This window comes from Copadichromis virginalis, linkage group LG10 (assembly GCF_057382275.1).
Source record: "Copadichromis virginalis isolate Kocher_CV1m ecotype Utaka linkage group LG10, C_Virginalis_male_GT1.1, whole genome shotgun sequence".
In the NCBI taxonomy this organism is placed as follows: Eukaryota; Metazoa; Chordata; class Actinopteri; order Cichliformes; family Cichlidae; genus Copadichromis; species Copadichromis virginalis.
The window spans coordinates 17,973,592-17,983,372 of NC_140627.1; positions in this window are offsets into that span (position 1 = coordinate 17,973,592).

Consider the following 9,781-nt stretch of genomic DNA (forward strand, 5'->3'; position numbering starts at 1 on the left):
ATTGCAAAATGTTTATTTCATATGATGCATAGGCATGTTTGCATAGCTGCTTGGGATTTCTGCCTCATTTGGTCATCACGCACAGCCTCGCAGCATTTCTTTGTTATTGTTATGTACAGAAGGAGCTAGTCATGGATTATGACAAGGCCCAAGAGAAAGAGCCAGAGACAGAAGCTCCTGAGTGTAGGAGAGAAATGCAAGGCCTCAAATGAGAGGTGATGATGATCACTTCAACATGATCACTTGAACATATCACAGGGGCAATTACACACAGATAAATGCATTCTTCTGATATTAAACAGACAACTGTAGCTCATCTGGCTGCTTTGCAAATGAAACATATAACCCAAACTGTGGCCTTGCCAGAAAAATAAAGGGGCTTGCTGCCCCAGCTTGCCTGTTCACCTCCACACACAGCTGTGTGTACAGCCTGCTCTCCCAAGACTCCTTCACTAACCCCACACAACTTCAAATAATCACAACCACACATGTACTTAGAGGCTACTACACAGTGACACGCATGGCCCAAAACAAATCTGCCCCAGCTGATATTGGCTACGATCCAGCTCCGACAGGCACATACTTGGCTGGTTCTTCAAGCTGCAAAATCTGGGAGAAATCTACGCGGAGCCGAGTGCAGGACAAGACGTAAGCCAAGTCTGAAATCCATGGTACAGTACTGTTGTGTCATAAAATATTGTTAGACTTTTTTGTAGCCGTAACAACATGCAGCATTTAAATATGCTTTAAACTAGATAAAAGAAAGCCCTGTAACCCAAGAAATCTCAGAGTATCAAAACTGAAATAGTAGCTCGTGAAAATAAAAATTAAAAGATGCACAGAATCATCACTGATGTCCATTTGACTTCCTCCTTTACATTTACTCTTCAAATTGATTTAAGGCCCCTCAGAACTTCACAGGTATACAATGAACACTGGGCACGCTGTGAGTTAATGGTCTATAAAGACAGTCTTGCCTAATCTCATCTTCTAAGATTCAATGGATGAAAAATGAGACTAGCTTAAGCCTAAAAGTTTTAGGAAAATTTGGACTGTTTTTTTGACATAAAACTGTAATTACCAGATAAGGGATCCCAAGTGTTTGGAAGCTCTGGCAAACGGGAACTTTGATGAATCTTATTCTCTCCACTCATTACATTCCAAGAAAGTACACACTGTTAAAGACTTTGTTTTCCTTCCAGTGGGTCTGGGTAATCTGCAGCTGCACTCAATGGGAATCAAGCCTGTAAACATCATATTAAACTTGGCCCACACTGTAGTTAAAACCCAGGTGCTCTCTCATTTTGACTTTGATCAGTTCGGTTTCATTAAGTGATGAATCGGTACATGTACCTAAATGTACTGGTACCTCAAAATAAGATATGCATGCTGCTGGTAAGGATGATGTACTGTATACAGTACGAGACACTATAAATGCACTCTATCAGTTGATGCATTACTCTTTAATGTAGGTCAGTGCAGAGAGAAAGAGAGGGGGGGGGGGGGGAACTTTTAACTAGCTTTGAGTTCTTTCAGGGATTTACAGTATAAACTATTATTTACCAAAGAAAGATTAAAAATGAAAATTAAGACCAAAACAAGGCATCTGTGGCTCAACTGGAGCATTATAGTAAAAACACAGGTTACCCCAAGTAGGCATCCAAGGGGGAGAAGAGTTCAAAGACATTAATTATTTTGTCTTGTACTCGGAAATGAGTGCAAAGTATGAAAACCTATGACCCGAACTAACAAACTACTGTGTTTTCCTATTATATTGTGAATCAACGCACATATTTGGTGATCAAATATTTTAAGGAGCACAGTGCCGACTTTTCACATGAAACACGAGTGTGAACAGACGGACTATGAAAACATTTTACCATAGTTATGATTTCTTTCATGGGTCTCAATGAGTAATGTTGTGCTTTTTTTAAGGCCAAAGCTTTTATTTTTTCTGCATGGACAATTTAGCACTACAAATTACAAATATACAGATTATAAAATGGAAACATGAGTTTTGAAAGAAGCAAACTTCACACTTCCAGTGTGGCTGTGGATCAGGAGGTAGAGCAGGATGGTTGGTGGTACAGTGTGCGTACCTTGGGCGTGGGCCAAATACTGAGCCCTGAGTTTCTGCCAGTGAATTCATTAGAGTATCTATGTTAGATAGAAAGTACTTAGATGTAGAATAAAGTGTTTGTATGTGCTTATGTGCCCATGTGTGTAAATGGGCACATAAGCACTTTGAGTGCTCGTGAACGGCAGAAAAGCACTATATAAGAAGCAGTCTTTTTTTAAATGGCATTGTGGGAAAGGTTATTGCTGCTTAATCCAAACTGGAAACCTCTCATCCTCACTGGAATGGCCTTTAAAAGAAATCCTGTTTAAAAAGACATTTATAGAACTGAAAGAAATGCATTCAGAATAAAATCGGCTCATCATTTTCCATTTCACTTCACTGGAGTCAACAATTTGATCGTCCCATGTAAGGTTTTATAAGAATAACTCAATTGATTCTGTCCAATCTAACCAGAGATCTCTTTGAACACAGTCCCAGAACTACAAAGAGGACTTGTGGAAGTTGGCTAAATCAGCTTTTACTCCAAGGTCAGGGCTGACCTGGAGAAATTACCGTAAACGCACACTCATCCCTACGTTTCGTGACTCGAAGCCTCACAGGAGCTCCTTTGGTTCCAAGATCCAGTTTCATGCTGTTCATCACTTGTTGCTGTAAGGGAGCGTTGTGCATGTGTGTCCTGCCCATATGCGTTGAAAGGCTGAGATGTTTGTCTCCCTGTTTTTCATCTCTGAGCACATTGTCATGTGATCAACTTTCAAATATCAGCTTGATCGGTTGCTGTGCCTCACCTGGTTTTCATTAGCCACAAACAGTTGCAGAATTCTCGAAACTTTAAGTGCAAAATTTGCCAACATTGAACTCATTTCTGTTGCCTATGCAGAGTTCATTTCTCCCTCCTATTTATGTCGTGCCACTTTCATGACTAACAGGATCCATGGAGGGAAAACAGTCGCCGGGGCTATTTGGCTCTTGGCCTCCAAATTGCTATTTATAGTGAGTTTCCACTTTTTTTTCTGTGGTGTCAAGCAGAGGAAAAATGACAGAAGAAATGAGCCAGCTGAGTCAGTGTGAGGCTGGTTCTCATTTGTGCTGACCTTGTGTTACAGGACTCCCTCACTAGTGTCACTCACACTTCACACTGCAGGAAAAAGGAGGGTGAAGTAGAGGGAAGGAGAGGGCGCTGTGGAAATGGCAAGGGAGACTGTCCAAAAAAACAAAAAACCTCACAGTACCTGTTTGGTCATAAAAACCAAATGAAAGTTTGTGTTCCAGAGTCAGAATAACAAGCCAGCGATTGAACTCTGCTACTCTGTTAATTAGCGAGAAATTACAAGGATTGAAGGGAATGATTCCACAGAGACTGGGGTTCAGTTCAAGCTTTTCTAAATACATTTTTGAGTGAGTGTTTAATGCACGTTGTTTGTACATTGTTAAAATCGCAGCAATAATTAATTTTAAATGCTGAAAAAATAAACTCTTCTCTAGATTGCAGTGTAGAGCAATCAGTCTGTAAAGTATAAAGTATGAAAAATACACTGAGCTTCTGAGAAATAAAGCTCATTTCACCCCAACTCCTGAACTGAATGTTTCCTTGTGAGAGTGTGCAGGGGCCCGTTCTTCGTACGTCGCTTACTACATCCAAGATCAAATGACACATCCAAGATCAAATCATCGCGCTAACCGTGAGCTCGCTAATCCGGTTCCCCGAACACACCTGCTGTTGACGATTACTACAGCTGGACGCAGGAATGTGACATCACTGGGTGTCGTAAAAGGGGCTACGCATCGATAGTAGAAACATTGATCGGCAACCCGCTGATTGGTCGGCGAAAATGTCGAAGGGGCGTGCTCGGTATTTTCCGGCAGCAGAGCAAGAACTCATGAGTGAGGGATTACAGGAGTTTCAGAGTTTAATTAAAACGCAAGAGAACACTGCAAAGGCTGCAAAAGCAAGGAGAGAGGGCTGGCAGAAAGTTGCTGACAAATCAAACTCGTAGGTAATTTAATAATAATAATAATAATAATGGATTGGATTTATATAGCGCTTTCCAAGGCACCCAAAGCGCTTTACGATACCACTATTCATTCACTCCCACATTCACACACTGGTGGAGGCAGCTACGGTTGTAGCCAGGCTGCCATATCGCGCCATCGGCCCCTCTGGCCAACACCAGTAGGCGGTAGGGTAGATCTATCATATGACACTATATTGTCCAATATCATATGGCATTATATTATATTATAATATGTTATATTATATCCCCTTTCACATTAGAGCCACAACAGGACCCACAAGAACATGGGAACAAGTAAAAGTGGAATACAGGAGTATTCTACAGAATGGTAATATTTATCTCTTAGATTGCTTTGCGTCTCTTGGCAAGGTAATACTGGCCTGTAATACTCTGTTAGTTTGTTCATAACAGCAACCAAGAAAAGGGCAGAGCAAAAAAAAAGACAGGTGGTGGTCCTGCACCCCCTCGTCAACAAGTTGGTTAAGTGAATAATACCCTCACGGGAAAATCGATATCTCTCTATGAGCACACTGTCGCGCTGAGCTAAAGGATCCTGTCTGTCCCGCAATATACGCTGAATTCTGAGGACTCTCCTTATCAATCTTGCACCTTCCGCAATGGGTTGGTCGCGTATACGGACAGGACATGGCTGCAACAGGCTTCCCAAATCCACCTTCGCTTTTATAGCCGTGGTCTCTCATCTTGATTACACGAAGTAATTTACAATTGCTACTCTGAAATATGAATTACATCTGTAATAATCACATACATGTAATAGAATGTTAATAGTACATTTCCCTTTTTTAGGAAATGACCTGTATGTATCTGTGTGACATTAATAAAAGGATCAAGTGCTGCATTATCTTTAGTTACATTGATAATATTTATTTATGGTGAAACAGTGGAAAAATATCGCTGTTGCTTTCGTATAAATGAAGCGGACATACCTGCGTGGCCGCGATCTAATCCTGTTTACATAAAGTAAACCTGCTCCCGAGCAGGTTTACGCTTACGGCTCTGTTGCTATGACAGCAAGTCCCGGATGAGCTTCGGGGAACCGACTGATCCAGGATCACGCGAAATCGTCAACAATCTAATCCGGCTAACCTACTTAGCGAGGTACGAAGAACGGGCCCCAGGTGTCAAACGTTCTGGTGAGGGTCCAAACATTTCCTTTATGGTCAGTAATTCAATCTGTTGGCTTTCAAAAGACTGAAAGCACCTTGAGCAAGGCATAATATATGAACTATGCCAAGCTGTTCCAGGAAATCTTTGCAAATGTCTGTTACATTTATGTGACAATACAACCTAACAGTCTATTTTATTTTCCTCGTATGATGTGTGAGATGTATGATGGTTTTTTTTTTTACAGTTTATGCAATTTTAATTTTACTGTTCTCGTGATTAAAGCACAAGAGTAGTAACAGTGTGTTTTAGTGCCTCATAGAAAGTGTTTTATAGCCATAAAGCGTCATAAAGTGTAGTCATAAAGACAGCAAATTGACCATTTCCATCACATATCTGTACCAAGTTAAAGTTTGCCAGCATGAGCCATCATAGCTGAACCAATCAAATCCCTTCTTTACTTCAACAAAGATGTTTTTTCATATCAAAGGTTTCAGATGTCAAGTTTACCTTTAAGTAGGAAAACTAACATATTAAGCATTTAAAATTTGGCAGACACAGTTGAAGTTAAGCAGGACAGCGTGGTGGTGCAGTAATCAGCATTGTTGCCTCACAAAAAAAGGGTCCAGGGTTTTAATCAATCGGCTGGCTGGGACTGTGCACTGGTTCTCTATTTGCACTTTGGCTTCCTCCCACAGTCTAAAGATATGCATGGGGTTAGGTGATTTTAAATTGGTTGTACATATGGATGGATATTTAAATGCAACATTACAGTATACAGTAACATACTGCAAAACCCTAAATGAGCTTATTAGATTTTGACCATTTCTTATGCATGACTGCAAGACTTCCTAGTGATGAGATAATACACCCAAATAAATTTGCTATTTCAAACCATTCTCCCTTTTTATATTTTGCTAATAACCATCCTTTTAATAGTCTTTTGCATTTTGACTTACGTTTCACAAATTTCCCTGTGGTTTTCCCACCTGAGGTGTGATGCAGGTTGAATAAGACACTCACCAGACAGCAGAAGGTCAAAATACACTCATCATTTGACACTATCCCCAAGACTTCTGTCTGCTTTTACTCATTATGAAGAATAAAGTACATATTCAAGATCTCATGGTCTGACCATGAATGGGACACTTGAACATGTGTATGATTTGGTGTCACTGGCCAAGACATTATGGGTGGAGTACATTTTTGGTTAGTAATTCTTTATTTACATGAATTAAAGGCCACATCTGCTTAGACTGGGTTCAAAGGTAATGTGGATGGCTTCCAGTTGGAAAGCACGGAGGAAAAGGGAGGGAGGTTGGCTGAGTGATTGCTGGGATTATTTTCTCGCAAAAGGTCTAATGGGCTCCGTACCGCTCTCTACCTTGTCTCTTCATTGTCTTCACTCTGTCCGTGACTGCATATTTCCACAGCACCTAAAAGCAGCAGGGGAACTGATACTGGTTTTAGCTCTTCTGCTAACAGCCCCATCCGTCCATGAGGGCTTTCTTAAAATCATATATATGCATGTATAATTTCCTATCAAAAGTTTTTCTTGCATTCAGTCTATTGTCGTGTGGCAGTCTCTACTTCTCCTCTATCTATTCCACTGTCAAACTACCTTCTTCCTCCCTCGTTCTCTCTCACAGCTCAAATTTATTTTCTGCCTTCTTTTTTGCGTGCAAGATGTGAGCCAAAGGTCTGACAGAGATACAGAACTTAAGAAAACACTCTTGGCCCTCAATCATGAAGGTTAAATCAACACCATAGGCAGCGGGGCAAAGCAAGAGGACAACAAAACCACTTCTCTCTGGTATCGCAAACAAAAAAGGCCCCGCGCCGTCCCATAAAAGGAAAAAACTGCGATTATAGTTGAAGCGAAAATATGTTTCACATTACAAGCTATTATGCTGATTTATGATTGATAGATTGATAGACTGCAGGTCAAGCCTTTTCTTACATGGAGAAATTCAGTCTATACTGCTGCATTGAATATCTAGAGCATGTTAAAACATCACAGTTGTTGGTTTATTTCCCAGCGGCTTTGCAGATCACGTGAACACCTGCTATTTATTCTGCTCTGTGATAGCCCAGATTTTGCACGGAGGTATAACAGTCAGTGATTCCTCTCTTTGTATGAAATGTCAGGCATTGTCCTCCACAGATTTTCCCCATAAAATCCAAAACAGTTAGTTTCATTTTTAAACTTTTCTTTTCAGGCATTTTCGATACTAACTCTTGAGCTAAACCTCATGCATATAAATCTTCATAATGGATTCAATTAGAGCAGAGAAAATCAGTGGGGACAGCAGATCTCAGTGCACCCATTTGCTGTTTTGCATTTTGGCCATATGCGGTGTAAACAATTGCAGAAGGTGTTTTTTTTTTTTTACAGAGTCACAGAGTTTTCTGCAAGTTCCCTTTTGAATAAATTCTCTTTTCATTCTAATCTCCCATGACCATTATCTGACACAAATTTATTCAGGAACTTAAGCCATAAATAATTAGTTTCCACTGAGTTAACTGGCCTTCAGAATTCTTTTGTGGCAACTTCTGTTCACCCTGGTCTATTATGGCTTTCCTACAATTATTTAAATTTTATTCCTTGGCATTTGTAAACAACATCTGTCCTTCTGAACATGTAAATTTTCTGCTTGGCGGGCATGTGCCCATCAGCAGACACTCTCCGAGAGACTGATCAGAGTGGAATTTTATGAGTGGAATCAGATAAAAGCAGTAAAAAGGTAGCTCGCCAGAACTGTCCATCCTGTACTCGTATTTAACAAGTGTGATAAATATCCACGCATGTTGAAGATAATGAAAGTTAGCTTGCTTAATAAATCATTGCATGCTGTATTGTTCTTTACTTTTTCACAAAAAAAATTCTAATCAACAAAAATTGAAATTGAGAAAATAGAATGAAATCCCCAATCAGTCAAGTGCAAGCATCCGCAGGGCTGTGGCTTCACTGACATTTCTGCTTCTTTTCAATTCAAGTCTGAGTTGAAATGTGAGAGCAAATACCCTGCTTTTCTTCAAAACATGCTTCCTATTAATTACATTTATATGCAGCTATTCTGCAGAAGCATTTTTATGTTTAATGCTGGAATAGAGTGCAATGTTTCGACAATGAAAACAAAACGACATGTCTCGATGGAAGACAGACCATTGTTTAGTTTCTCTCCACAGAACACAGGTTACTTACGATTTTAGTAAACTTCCTTTTTTGTTTCTCCAAAATAAAATTATTTCTATATATCAATCGAAAAGCAAAGATGCTGGTTTTTTTTTTTAAGAATTTAAAATGATTATTAGCAGATTCATCTCACAAGTGTCCTTTCTGTGCTTGAACCAGAAAAAGCTATATTTTATATTCAATGCAACTTACTGCAAACTTTTTAATGGCTGAATGAGAAGAGCCGTTGCGTCTTTCTCTCTTCACTTAATACAAGATGTCATTTTAGAGGATTCTGTCCAAAGTGGAGAAGAAAAACAAGGAATTAAGGAAAAATATGGGAAGAGGGAGATCAGTTGTATGGGGGAATTTTAGCCAAGAAGAGACGGGGATCAGACTTATCACTCAGACAAGCCAACTGCCTGTCATTTCAGCTTATAGCACAGGAACACTTAAGTACTCTAGGCACAGAAAAACTTGCTCAACGCTTTGTTTAGATTAAGCTGAAGGGGGGACGTATTGCTAAGCAGCAGGGCTTATATCCACACCATTTGCACTTAAATAAATTGACTACAAGTCAAGCAAAGCGTATTATGACAGACACATGTACAGCAACATCATGTTTGCAAAATGACTGAGTTTAGATTTAAGAGAGAGACTCAAACAACATAAATATCAGTTGAATATATGGTAGATCACCAGTTTCCCTGCCTCTCAGCCTCCAGTGGCCCTGACTTTGATAAGTGGAAGAGGACAGATCGATGGATGGCATTAGCTTGCATAGTATCAAAATGAAATATATGACAAAGAAAACTCAGGACTGTTTAGCCGCTAGATTCCAACATCAGAAAAGAATGGGACAAGATTCCTCTCTAGGCAACTGGTCTCCTCAGTTCCAAGATATTTACAAGTGTTGTTAAACGAAGAGGGGATGCTACACAGTGGTACACATGGTCCTGTCCCAAATCTTTTGAGACATGTTGCTGCCATCAAATTCAAAATTAGCTGATATTTTTCCTAAAATGGTCCATTTTCTCAGTTTGAACCTTAATGAATTTTCTGTTGTGAATAAAATATGGATCAATGATTACATTTGAGAGATTTTCCCAACTCTTCTGGAATTGGGTTTGAGGTATGCACTGGTGTAACGGTGTAGATTGGCATTATCTGCCCAGTAGCTCACCTTCACATTGGCTATAGACTAGAGCTGGGCGATATGAGATTTTTTCATATCACGATATGTTTTTTTCATTTCAGGCGATAACGATATCTATCACGATATAAGCCAAATAACTATATTTGTAAGATTTAAATGTGCCGTTGCTCACAAGTAAAATGTGAAATAATCAGCAGCTTGTTTTTAAATATTTATTTCCCATAATAAGT